A 13,155-nucleotide genomic window follows, 5' to 3' on the forward strand; every position below is an offset into this window, starting at 1 on the left:
CCTCCTTTTTTCTCCCCAAGTGTTTTAATAAATTTATGGTTTTTTGTTTCCCTAAAGACAATAGGAGGTGGGGTGGGGGTGGGCAGGAGATGATCATCCTGAACCTCACCTGCCAAATCTCAACCCGAACAATGACTGTTATTTTTGTACATTCCCTTCCCGGCCCTATTTGCAAAGCTCTACCCAGCTGCCCATTTGCAATTCCCAGCAGCCCAGTCTGAAGGCAAAGGACAACCACAAACAACCTGACATATGCAAAGTCACACACGGGCAAGTTTTCCCCCAAATGCCTGACTGACAGTCACCTGCTGCGCAGTAACTCTGTCCCGAGTCTGGTACTCACCGGTCACTGCCCTCCAACACGGCCTGCACCGTGGGAATCGCCGCTAGGCTCCCACTTCCCTGCTCGTCAAAATAAGCCCCTCTTCTTCCCAGAATAGTGATCAGACTCCCGACTAAGCAAGCAGCAAATTTCCAGACAATTTCAATAATGACAAAAAAAACTGGTGCTCATGACATCATTTTCCAGCTTTTCACTATTTCTTTTAACCTTGAAAAAATAATGGTTTTACTTGGAGCATGCTGAGGACAGCTGGTTTTCCCATTGCAGCAGCAGGTTGTATTCAAGTTTTCCCAGTAGTAGAGACAGGATTAGCCAGTTTAATGTGGGTTAAACACAGAAATCTCTCTGGATGGCAGGTAAGCTGCAACTTCTGGCCAGCTCGGTGGGGCGCAGAGAAGGTGGTTTCAGAAGGAGACAGGAACTGATAATTAAAGCCAGGGCACACCCTGACTGCTGACCTCCCCCAAGGGGGACAGCCACGTTCCAAGGTTAGGGGTTCAGCTGACCAGAGCAGGGTGCTCTGATGCTGGGCCTCTCACTGGATGCCCCTGATGTGGTTTTAGCTGGAGAATCTCCACTTCTTCAATATTTTTCTTTCTGGAATATAAACATGCTGTGACTCCTTTAATTATCCAACTGTTGGCTTAGTTTCTCAAGTGTCCTTTTGGGTAATAGAAGTAACTTTTACAAACTGTACAGGGCAGTCATTTAACTAGGAAATGATTTTATAAGAACCTCGTAATAGGCCCAGAGGGATCACGTGTGGGTCATACAAGGGAGCACTGCGCAGGGAGCCCAGCTCAGCCACAGGGGTGCCAGGCTGTGAGCATGGGATCCAGGGCAATACGTGGCGTGCCAGGTCACCTCCCTGGCTGGGTCACCCTCCTGGATGGGTCACCTTCCTGGCCTCTTTCAAGTCATGCTCACACATCTAATCAAGTCTTCCCAGGGCCCTTAGATGAAAGTTCAAAGCTGATGGAAGCCCAGAAGGACTGGTCCCATCCAGCCACCTGCCCCTGGCTTCCCACCCAGGTGCTCCCAGGAAGTTTTCACTGTGTCCCTCTTTTGGTTCCTTGGACTTACCCAGCCACCGCCCCCACAGGCACCCACACAGTTCCTGACTTGCTCCTCCTGCTTAGTGGGCTTCTTTGGGGAGCCTGTCTTGATCCCCATACAACCTCGGGACCCCTGAATTCCCCTTGTCAAACTCCCTGGTGGCGTCCCATCCCCTCCACCTGGCACACAGTGGGGCTCAGTTGTGCGTCAGAGAACAAATGAATTAAGGTTAAACAAGAGTTAATAGGAAGATGGGAAGAGGGCCAGGACAAGGTCCCAGAGGGTCACAAACAAGTCAGCTCTCAGACACGATCTCGGGCCTCCTCCCCCAAGTTCTGCGACAGTGTGCCCAGCACTGGGAACAAATAACCAGAACTCATGAGCCGCACCTGCTTCCAGGCAGCACCCGGGTGTTTTGGGGATGCCGGCAGTCCCTTACTTGCCTTGCTGGGGTTTCACAAGGCCCCAAAAGTGCTGCCTCATGTTACCGTGAGGTGGATGACTCACAGACACTGCAGTGCCAAGACCAGAGAGGCAGCCAGGCCCCTCTGCAAAACCACGCTCAGGCGACCGGCCAAAACCCATTCCGTCCGTGAATTAGTTTTCCTCTCTTGCCAGGATGAAGAAGGGCTGTGACACAGACCACAGCTGGAGATCAAAATCACTGCCTTAGCGTCAGCAGACGGCATGAGGAACTCTCTCCCCTTGGTCCTGACAACCAAGTCTGTGCTTTGACCGGGTGCCAGCCCCAAGCAGCCCATCTTGTCACAGCTGACCAAGGGACACAGGCCCCACAAATCAACCTTGATGACATGACCCTGGAGAAGTTCCAGAAGCCAAACACATGGAAATTATCATTCGTCCCCTTCTAAGGGGAGTGGGCCCTGAAGGCCTCCCGCAGAAACACCTCTTGGGTTCTGGGACACACGGTTCCCCCACGTGCTAATGTTTCCGGAGCTGGCGTGGACGTGCCGTCCTAGAATTGAAGTGTGCCGTTAATGGATGAGCCCGTTCCTTTTCACCCCATCTCCCACCCCGAAGGCTCAAAATGAAAGCACATTAGGATCTGGACAAACAGAAATCAACGCCCCAAAATGGGTGGCAGCGAGTAAGGCTGACTTAAATCTCACAAGTTTCAGGCAACACACTTAGAAACTCTTCCCAATGTCATTCCCTTTTGAGCTGCTTTTCTGAGTAGTGATCATACATTCACCCAACAATTAATATAACTAGAAGTTCTTCACAGATTTTAAGCACAATAAAAGTCATTCCACGGAGGAACTTAACATGTATTGAAAGACGTATGTACCAGCGATATTCACCGCAGTGATGTTTATAATTTCAGAATAACTGGGAACTATCTGCGCACAAGCACTTGTTAAATAAACAGGGCCCACACCTATGCAAATCTGACATTAAAAGTAAGGGTGCAAACCTGTAGTTATTGATCTGAAAATACCAACAATTTCGGATAAAAAGCTGTTTTAAGAAAACACAGTATTTGACAAATACTTATTGAAAAATTACTATATGCCAGGTGCACAGTGAAGTCCTCACTGTATTATCCTGTTTTTGTTTGGAAGCTCTATGTTTACATGTGAACACATCTGAAAGACACACACACACACACACACACACACGTCCACAGTGGTTATGACTGGTAGAATTCCATTGATGTGAATTTTTTTTCTCCTTTTACATTTTCTAGTGTTTCTAAAAGGAATATGTAATTAATTGGGTAATAAACAAAAACTTGAGAAAGGGTTTTTTTTTTTTTAAAGAGAAGAAGAAAACTCACAAGGAACTATTCCCAAAACAACACATTTATCTATAAAGTACTTATACTGAACAAAAGATGCTTCTCACCTCCTCCCCACCTCCCACTTCCCCCAAGGGCAGGTAAGGACCTCTTACAAATAAAGGCACAGATACAAATAAAGGTACAAAAAAACAATATTTTAGATGAACATGATCGCTGCTTTGTCACTAAATTCTCACCAAGGATTTTCTTTGATAAAACGATTTCCAGTTGTACAAATCAGGCTGTTTCATATTCCTTCTACACTACTGTCCACAGCCACACTGGACCCCAGGTCTGGGGACTGGGTCTCATCACACACCTCCTCCTCCCCTTCCCCCTCCAAGCCCTTGAGGATCGGGGCTAAGTCAGCACTACAGGCCCTAAACCTTACCTGGACACCTAGGATGGCATCATGCCCCTAGTCCACACTGGCGTGCTTTCTAAAGGTCAACTTGAACACCTAAAAGTCTCAAACTCCTACACTCCGTTCAATTCAGATGGTGGAACATCACAACTCTCCATTTACTCAATATTTAAGAATGAACTACACTACATGCACACAAGCCTCAGAAAAGGCCACAAGTCATGAAGAACGCCATGCTGATAAGTGTGGTCCCAAACCAACACAGGTACAAGGCAGCCAGATGCGCAGCTAACCATGCGCTGGCACTTTATGTGACCTCATTTAAACCTCCCAGCTCCGGGAGGTAAGTACTATGATCACCATGTTGCAGGTCAGAAGGCTAAGCCTCAAAGAAGTCCAAAAATGTGCCCAAGGTCAAAACAGGAAGTAAAGAGAAGCCAAAGATTTGGACACAGACAGGTGTGTTCTTTCCCACTGCGATCTGCCGAGAATGCAACTGGTCCCAACAAAGAGCCAGGTGAGAAGACCCTGGAAGAAGGAACTGCTCACATTCCACTCTGTGAAAATGTCACTTCAGCTGCTGTTCCCCGACAATGGCTTGGGTACAAAAAGCAAAATGTTAGAAAAACGTAATAGATGGTGACAGATTGATGCTCAGTCACTAAATTCTCACTAAGGATTTTCTTCCATACAATGACTTTCACTTGTGCAAATCGGACTGTTTCATATTTGACTGACTGTAAAGAAACAGCTATTTCCACACGTGTCACTGTGCCTGACAGGGAGGGAAAGCTCAACAAATACAGGGAGAATCTGAAACCACAGAAAAAGCCCAATGTTAAAAACCGCAACTGAGCGTTGCAAGTGTGGTGTGTGCGTGTGTCCCCAAACAGTGAAGTTCACTTCCCCCCATGGAACAGTTCTGAAATCACAGGTGGTTCTAATGAAATACATGTATAAGCAAAAAATGTGCACTAAGTTAAAACCTGAGATTCCGTTTGATGACTAGCCAGTGGCTGATCTCCTGCCATCACCCAGAGTCATCACCCTCTGACACGGGCCTGAAATGGGACCAAAATGTGAAATGTTGTTGGCTTCCTACTCCTACACTATCAAGGTGAAATATCCAATGGCGGCCCATCAGTACAAGACTGTAAGAGAGAGTTCTTCTTGTAAGCACCTTAAATCCTGATTTCTGGAAGCACAAGACAAAGATAAAAACGCAACTTTTTCAGGGGATGTTTGGGACAGGGATAAGGAGGAGTAAAAGTGAGGCCAGACCACAGCAGGAAGAACCACACTGTGTTTTTAACCTATCACCACCTTCCAGACCAGCTACGGAGCTGCACCAGGGCACAAGCCCTGGGCCCAGTGTTCTACATGAGTTATTTACAAATATTACATCAGCTCCAAGTATCATTTCCATTTAGATTTGAACATGGTGCCTTTGTTTTCCATTTATGCATGGGACACACGTAAGTATTTGATGTCACTTGTCAATCAAGGCTATGATTTCTCAGAGTGATTTAAAAATGTTTAAATGTACATGCATTTTTCAAGATATTCCATTTACCTCTTTGTATCCTAAAGCTATTAAAAATTCAAATCCTTTTGCAAAGGGCAATAGTGTAACATGGGTAAACACAGGCAAGGTAAGCCTACCTGATTTAGAAATTAAACTGCAGAGAACTATGGGGATGTCCACTGGACAGTATTTATAAGTAAGCTGACTATTATGCATAGGCCAGATTCTTAAGGCCAGAAATTACTTCTGCCATATATTATAAGTTTTAAACGGCCAAGATGTCTAAGGAGAGAATATTAGAGTTGTCACTATATGGTTATATGAAGCCACCACCCTAAGTTTTTGCCTTGGCCAGCCTTTCTCTCTGCCAGTTCATGGGGCATGTTGTCTCCAAGGGCACAAGGATGCAGAGATAATAAAATGCAAACTGTCCCCAAGCAGTGCCCTGCTGAGTGGAACAAGAGACATGTGAGGACACCTGGACAGAGGAGACACATGGTGCAGGGCTAGCTGCTGGCCTCTGGGAGCCAGGAGTTTGTCTGAGCCGTGAACCCCAATTGGGCCTGGAAGGGCAAGTGAGTCCCATGAACTGGGGCCTCAGTACAAATGGGTCCCCCAGCCAGCCCTCCACAAAGGCTAGTGGGAAAAGCTGCAGATGCACAACCTGAACAGGCATTTGGGGAAGTTGCTTTAACCAACTGCTCCTGCTGATCCGATACTCACACCCATCCCTTCCTCCCAGTACCCGAGGCCACTCCCCAAGGCAGGGGCACCCCCAGAGGAATTCCTCAGCCCCTGCTCACCCCAGCCATCCTCACATCACAGTCCTATTTCTTTTGTCACTAACATTCTTCTGAGTGGCCTCCGCTCTGTGTTCCTATTTCTTCTAGACATTTCCCTGCTACCCCAATTAGATGGTTCTTATAAGCCAAACCCAGAGGCCTCCAGTCCTACAGTTCTTAATCTCTCTGTGCACTCCCTCCCCAGAACTGTCAGTGCTTCGGGCTCTCCATCCCGTCGCCCACCCCCAACTCCCTCCTCCTGGGCCTCAGGGACAAGAACAGTACTTGGTTCCTCCATCTCCACCTGTGCCATCACTGTTCCCCTTAGCTTCCTGCCCCATCACGGGGTGACCCAGAGGCGTGATCACAGCCCTGCTCTTCACACCGGACCCCCACTGTAAGCTCTTCCACACTCGTGGCTCAACTCTAAGGACGTGAGCTCAGGCCTGCCCTTTCACAATTGGCCCCTCTCTGGCCAGCAGGGCAGACCCTGCACGGGACAACCCTGAGAGCTGAGAGCCAGCACCTCCTTCAATCCTGCCTCCGGGGCCCTCCCTTGCCTCTCCCTAGCCCCAGACCTGCCAACCAGGACTGGCTCTGAGATTGAACGATGCTCCCTCCCATATGCTTACTGCTTCCAAAGGAAGCTCTCACATTTTAAAATAATTTTACTGCTAATTATAATGGAGAAAAAAATAATCAGCTTATGTGTGCACCCAACCCTCAGCCATGGTCACTGAGCAGTAAGGTTTCCCTTTTCTTCACTTGGGTGGTCCTGGGAAGCCCCTCAGGACTCCCACCCTCTGCTTTAACATCAGAGAGCGGTTCATCACACTCACCCACCTGCCTGGCTTCATCCTGTCCCACCTTCCTTCCACGAAGACCCTTCTTTCTAGATCAGAGAAGCAACCAGAGCAAAGCAAGCTAAGTGACCACCATCCATCTGCAGAGGAAAATGGCCACTGGAGGAAGATGGACACTGCCCGCTGGGAAGACGGACATTGCTTGCCTTTCCCGGGGAGTCTGGGACTTCCTCACATGCCCAGAACGTTCTGTGCAAAAACATTCCTTTGCTCTACAAAGGAAAAGTCTCACCTTCTTGGCCTCAAATACAGGGTCTGCCATGCCCAGCCCCAAGCTGCCTCCCCAAGTCTCTTCTTACACAAACTCATCCCTGTATCCATGTGACCAACCTGGATGTGTATCAGAATCACCTGGGGAGTTTTTGAAACCTACAGATGTCTGGGCCCCCACACCCAGAGATTCTGATTCAACTGAGGGACAGGCCTGGAAAGTTTATGGGTGGTTTTATTTGTTTGTTTGTTTGTTTGTTTTTGTTTTTTAAGCTCCCATATGATTTTAATATGTAGTGTGAGTTTTGAAATAGTCTACTCTTGCTGGCCAAATAAGGTTACTCAATGATGTCCAAATCTGTTTTCAGCACTGCTCCTAGACAGACGTGGTCCAAGCAGAAGTAGTGGGCAACTATTTCATCCATTCTGTAAGGGGGCTGGGTTGGCGGGGTCAGCGCAACCAAAGGTGAGCTGGCGCTAGTTCTTATTGGCTCACAGATTGTTAAATATTTAGTAATGCTGCCAGCCCAAACTGGTAGTTTGAAATCAGCCATGGTGGGAGTGTTTACACCGCAGAAATTGGCAGATACTACAATCTAGGCTCTGCTTTTTCCTCAGAGAGCAGGTGTACCAGCACACTACTAGCTCAGGGAACTCCTGCATTGGAGAGGCTAAAAAGAATGGGGCAGGGTTTTCTCAGTCAAGAAGGGGGATGGGGGGGGTGCCGAGATTTAATAAGAACTGGGAACCATGAAATCCTTTCAAAGAAAGTGTTCTTTTCAATCAGTTCAGAAGAGTTGGGCTAACAGGTCTCAGCAAATAGAGTTCCCCTGAGACAGGCTTGTATTGTGCAGATAAGAATAATCTCATTAGTAAGTCATTTATTTGATTGTGAAGAGGAAGGTAGAACCCTTATACATTTACTTAACAGCCTTCCTATAATCTTACTTTAGTGACCTCATTTGCCCAAAATACCCTTTCCTTGGGACAAGGACAGTCTTCATAGCAGATCCTGTCTTCAAAATCATAATCTTCCAAATAAATCAAGCTTTACCCTGAGGACAGGGTGAGCGGCTTCAGGAACCCAAGTGCAAACTGGCTGCCTTCCATTTAGGCTGAGAAGGTTTCACAAGTTTTAAAGATTTCATCACCTTCAGAGTACAAGCTATTTTATAATTATGTAAGGGAGGCTGGCACCCTGCTATTTTCATGCCTGTGTCTTAATGCTCCCAAAATGTGTGACTGAGAGCTGCTTATTTCTTTAACTTCAGCGCACTGGGAGATGTGATTAAGAGCTCTGGACAGATCCAGGTTCAAATCCAAACTCAAGCACTCATTAAACTATTAGATTGGAGGAGTTACTTAAATTCTTGTAGCTTCCCTGTAAAATGAAACCCTTTGTAGTTTTTGTGAGGATTCAAAAAGTATGCACACAGGGCCTGGTATGTTGATAACTATTTTCAGCCCTTAAAATGCCCCAAATCACCAGCTAAATTAGAGAAACTCAGTACACCATCCTCCTCCCTCAAATCCATATGCTAACTGATGATTCAAGGAGGCACCGTTCACCTGGCAGATGGGTAGCTGCGGATGTTCTAAAAGGAATTTCACCCTTCACACCTTAAAACACACCACATGTACCCTTTATTCTACATTCCCTCCCCTTCTGAAGACTGATTATTGACACTCTTCCCCTTAGAGCTGGTCATGATGGCATCAGGTGGTGAGTTATGTAACAGGCGGATGCCCTCGGGGCCCACGGAGTGGCTGGTTTAGGCTTCCTGGAGAACATGGAATAAAATAGCTGGATTGTTCTCTGGGTGTTTTGGGGCTTGGTGAATTATTTTCCTGTCACCCCTCCACAGGGTGGTGGCAGAATGTGGGGCTTCCATTGCGCAAACAGCTGGGGAGCCCAGAGACCCAGCCCAGCTCCCTAAAAGCTGAGTGTAAACACTGGATGCCCCTCCCTGCCTGGAGCTAAGCGGGCCAGTGACCTTTCCTGATTCCTGGCTGTCAGGCAGTGACCTCAGACAAAGAAGTCCTGCTGCCCATCTCCAGGGCCTTGGGAAAGGTCGCAGGGGCCTGACTCCAGTTCTCAGAAGAAAGATCACAACACAGCCCAATTCAGGTGTCCAGTTTGAAAATAACAAAGCCAAGGGAAACCCACCTGGCTGGCCACTCGCAAAACAGCAGCTTCTACTTGGTCAAAACAAGGCTGACACCCCAAACAGGGAGCTAGGGAGGCTTGCCCACAGCCAGGGAAGAGGTCAGCAGGGCTGCACTCAGTGGCTCCCAGCTTTGTTTGGGCCCAGGGCTCCAGTAAGACGCTCCCCAGGAAAAGAGAGCACACACACCTCTCACAAAACTTCAGGGAAGCCAAGAGGATTTAAAAGCAGGAGCAAGCACCACTCAGGATCCAAGGGCTAAACCCGAATTCTTCATTTGCATATCTTATCATGCTAGAGACCAGCATTAGAATAAGAAGAAAGTCTATTCAAACAGCCCAGAGGGAAATAATTCCAGGCTGCCCAAAGAGCAAACAACAGCAAAGGAGAAAATCCAGGAAGACTCTCCCTTCCTCCCTCCACTGAGAAAATGAAGAGCACAATGTAAGAACAGACAGATGCTACCAGTTAAGGACACTTTATCAGCAATTCATCCCCCCACATTCTAGGTCTTTCCAAACCCCCTGTCTGAGCTGTGATTTGCAGCAAGACCTTGGTCAGACCAAAGTGTTGGTGGGAGCCACAATTAAAAATGAAACTATCAAAGGACAACTGGTGGAGCCCAGGAGACCTGTTACAGAAAGAGGATCTTCCACCCTGGTGGCTTGGGGGAGGGGGCTGCTCAGGGACAAAAGGCAACCTGTGAGGCACCTCTCCCCACTTGGGCTTGTGGTACCTGGAATTAACAAATGGTATGGGTCCCCATTAATTGTTTTACAAGGTCACTGAAGTGCAGTGCCTAACTCCTGGGACAACAGGAAAAAAAATTAAAGCTCACAGAAGCCTTTCAGGCAGCTGGTCATTGTTCATTTAATAAACAAGTGAGCATAAAACAAATCCCTAGGAAGCCTGTTTTGTTCACTTCAAGTGTCCTCCCAGAACTAACTGTTCCCTCCCAGATCAGCACGGCCTCAGCATTCCAGACATGCAAGCATCGGGCAGTGTGCAACCCGGGGCCCGCCTTGATAATGCCCCCTTACTTGAGGAAATCCCCCAAGTGCAGAAAGCAGAGGTTGGGGAGAGGGGTTTCAGAGTGCCAGGTCCCTCCAAGCTCCCCACGTTGAGGGATTTGGCCTGGACCAGGCCGCGCTGAGCAGGGAACCAGGAATATTCTCCTTCAAGCTCCACTGTACGTTCCTGGAGTCTGTTTCCTGGGCAGGATGGCCAGGTCAGAGGTACCCTGTTGTACTGGATGACCACAGCAACGTGGACCAGCAAAATGCTCCCCAGCACCCTAAAGTACAGCCGCTGTCCATCCACGGATGTCAAACGCTCTGGAAACCACCCATTAATTTTTACGGTGGCCCGGGAAGCAGATTGAGAATCATTACCTTCATGTTTACAAGGCAAGGAACCAAAACCACATAAGGAGGTGCGGCTCCCTCTGGGCCACAGACCTCATGGAGAGCCCCAGCCCATGGAAAGGGAACTGGGTAGGGAGCCAGGACAAAAACCCAAACTTTGGCAGGGTGGGGAGGGGAGGGCGGCATAAAGGAATGACTCTGGTTGGGGCAAGAGGGCTCCAGCTCTAACTTAATGATTCCATATGCAAGGCTACGACAAGGCTGGCAGGAAATGTGGGATCTGGGATGGTTTCTGTCTTGCTGTTTATACTCCTATTTCCACACTTTCTGCTCTGAGCATGCATTGTTTTTGTAATCGGAACAAAAGTTATGCGAACTTTACTATTATCACTGATAAATTATACAGTACCAATCGGCTGCACTAGCTTGGAATGAATAGGCAGGAACAAAACCCAGTACAGTATCCCTTTTCAATCACATTGATCCGTGTGTTCCACAAGCCTCTTCCACTTCGAGCGCCTCGCGGCACGTCCCGGGCGCCCCGCACCGGGAAGGGCCAGCGCCGCCTGCGCCCGGTTGCACGGCCAGCCTGGGCCCGGAGCCGCGGGACCCAGGGCTGGGACCCCGCCGGACGCCCGCGGCACCGCGACGCGGGCCGCCGAATGAACGTCGCCTAGAACACCGTGCCTCCACCCCAGCCCGTCCCCACCCGCCGGCCGCCGGCGCTGTCACCTCGCGGCAGCCTGGGCACCCGAACGCCGAGACAGAAACCGGAGTTTTCAATTCCATCCTTAAACGAGGGATCTTCGAAGAAGTTGAAATATGCATTGTCACCAACAAGTTTAACCGGGAACCACGCGCCCTTTCCCTCTCTCCAAAGACGCGCGCGGGGGCGCCCCCACGGCCCCGCGGGCCGATCGCGACCCCCATTCGCTCCCCGAGGATGCGCCTGGTTGCCCGGGGGGCCACCCAGCCGCCTGCCCGGAGTGGGGGTCTCGGCCCGAGAGCACGCGAGGGGCTCCGAGAGCAGCCCGGCGCCCGGAACCCTAGCCCCCGCCCTCCAGCCCCGGGGAGCCCCGCGCGCCCGGGGGAATGGTGAGGGGCGCGTGAGGCTTCCCCGAAACCGCCCCGCGCCAGCCGCGCCCAGGTACCCCCACGGCCCCGAACTCGGGCGGCGGGGGATCGACCCACCGAGCAAGGCGGCGGGGCCGGGGCCGCAGGGGATCGGGTCGCGCCGCCGCCCGCCTACCTGGCTCGCATGGCGTCCCCGCGGGCTCCCGCGGCTCCGCTCTCCGTCCGGCGGCTCGGCCCAGCCGGGGGCGCGCGCTGCTTCGCGGGAATCGCCGCCGCGGTGACGGCTAGGAGCCGGCACCGCCGAGAGTGCCCGGAGCGCTCGGCGCCCGCCTCGCCGGCGGAGGGTGGTCCCGCGCGGGGCGGGGCCGGGCGGCGGGGCGGGTCCCGCGCGGAGACTGCTGGAGGCGGGACCGGCAGAGGCGCGGGCGGAGGGTGGTCCCCCGCGCAGAGCGGGGCGAGGCCGGCGGGGCGGGGCCGGGCAGGGGCGGCCAGGGGAGAGGGTGGCGGCGCCGCATCTCCCGGCCCGGCAGGGATCCAGCTCCCGCGCCTCCTCCTCTTCCCGCTCCTCCTCCTCGCGGCGCCGGCCGGGCTAGCGGGATCCGGCCCGCCCGGCGTGGCTGGCTCTTGGTCCCAGGTCCCTAGTGGATCCGGTGCAGGCCGCGCTGCGGTGCCCCCCGCACGCCAGTCCTCCCACCCCTTGGCCGGGAACCCGGCGAGGCCCCCGGGCGGTTTGGCGGGTGAGCGGGGGTTGGCCGGGCGCGGAGGGCCGCTCCTCCTCCCGAGGCTCCTTATTACCACGCACCTGCCAGGCGGCGGGAGGGAGGGGGTGCGAGGCCGTGGGGACAAGCCAGAAGTTAAAAAGTAGAAGCAGGACAAAAGGCAGTCATGCGGAAGGTCACAAAGGGAGGAGAGCCCTTTGCTAAGCGGAATGCGAGTTGAATGCACCAGTCAGAATCTTGCGCGCTTCGTCTGTCCTGTGTACCCTGGGTCCCCAGTGCCTATGCGTGTCTGGTACGTAGTAAGCGCTCAATAAATGCCCAGTGAATGAATGCACCACTTACTGTGTGGCAAGCACTGTCCATGGACTGACACATTTAATCCTCAAAACATCTCAAGTCTGGCTGCTTCTTTGGGCCAGTGGAGGAAGAAGAGAAGCCTCTGGGCAGAGGAGAGTTTCTAGGGAGCACGTTTAGAACAACGACTAGGGAGCCAGCCTGCTGTGCTTGAATCTCTGCCAAGTTATTTTGCCTCTCTGTGACTCAGTTTCCTAAATGAGTACGAAAATTAAATACAGCGTGTAAAGTGCTCAGCAAAGTGCCTGGCACAGAGTAGCTTTCAGTAAGTTTTAGTTACTATTATTACTGCTATCCCAGATGACTGACATCCATGCTATGTTATAAAAAATGCCTATAAAACATTGAAAAAGACAAGCCGGTAGAAAATGAACAAAAGGTATGAAAAGACAATTCCTGAAACACCATGAATAGCCCAAAGCATGATTAGCTCCACAGCTACACTAATGAGAGCACTAGGGCAAGACAGAAACAGCAAATAAGAAAACCAAAGTCCAGTCCAGGCACAAAGCATCTATCTGCGAGTAAACAAAGC

General features: G+C 50.9%; 1 protein-coding gene across 1 annotated transcript in view; it reads right to left on the reverse strand.

The window, feature by feature from the left end:
• Positions 1 to 11,829, reverse strand: part of SH3BP4 (SH3 domain binding protein 4) — an 83,850-nt gene extending 72,021 nt beyond the window's left edge. Inside the window, exon 1 of the mRNA XM_069465767.1 lies at positions 11,723 to 11,829. The gene's annotated coding sequence lies outside the window, so the exon portion shown is untranslated. The remainder of the gene's footprint in view (positions 1 to 11,722) is intronic.
• Positions 11,830 to 13,155: the final 1,326 nt, after the last annotated feature.

This window comes from Eulemur rufifrons, chromosome 1 (genome assembly GCF_041146395.1).
Source record: "Eulemur rufifrons isolate Redbay chromosome 1, OSU_ERuf_1, whole genome shotgun sequence".
NCBI classification, from domain to species: domain Eukaryota; kingdom Metazoa; phylum Chordata; class Mammalia; order Primates; family Lemuridae; genus Eulemur; species Eulemur rufifrons.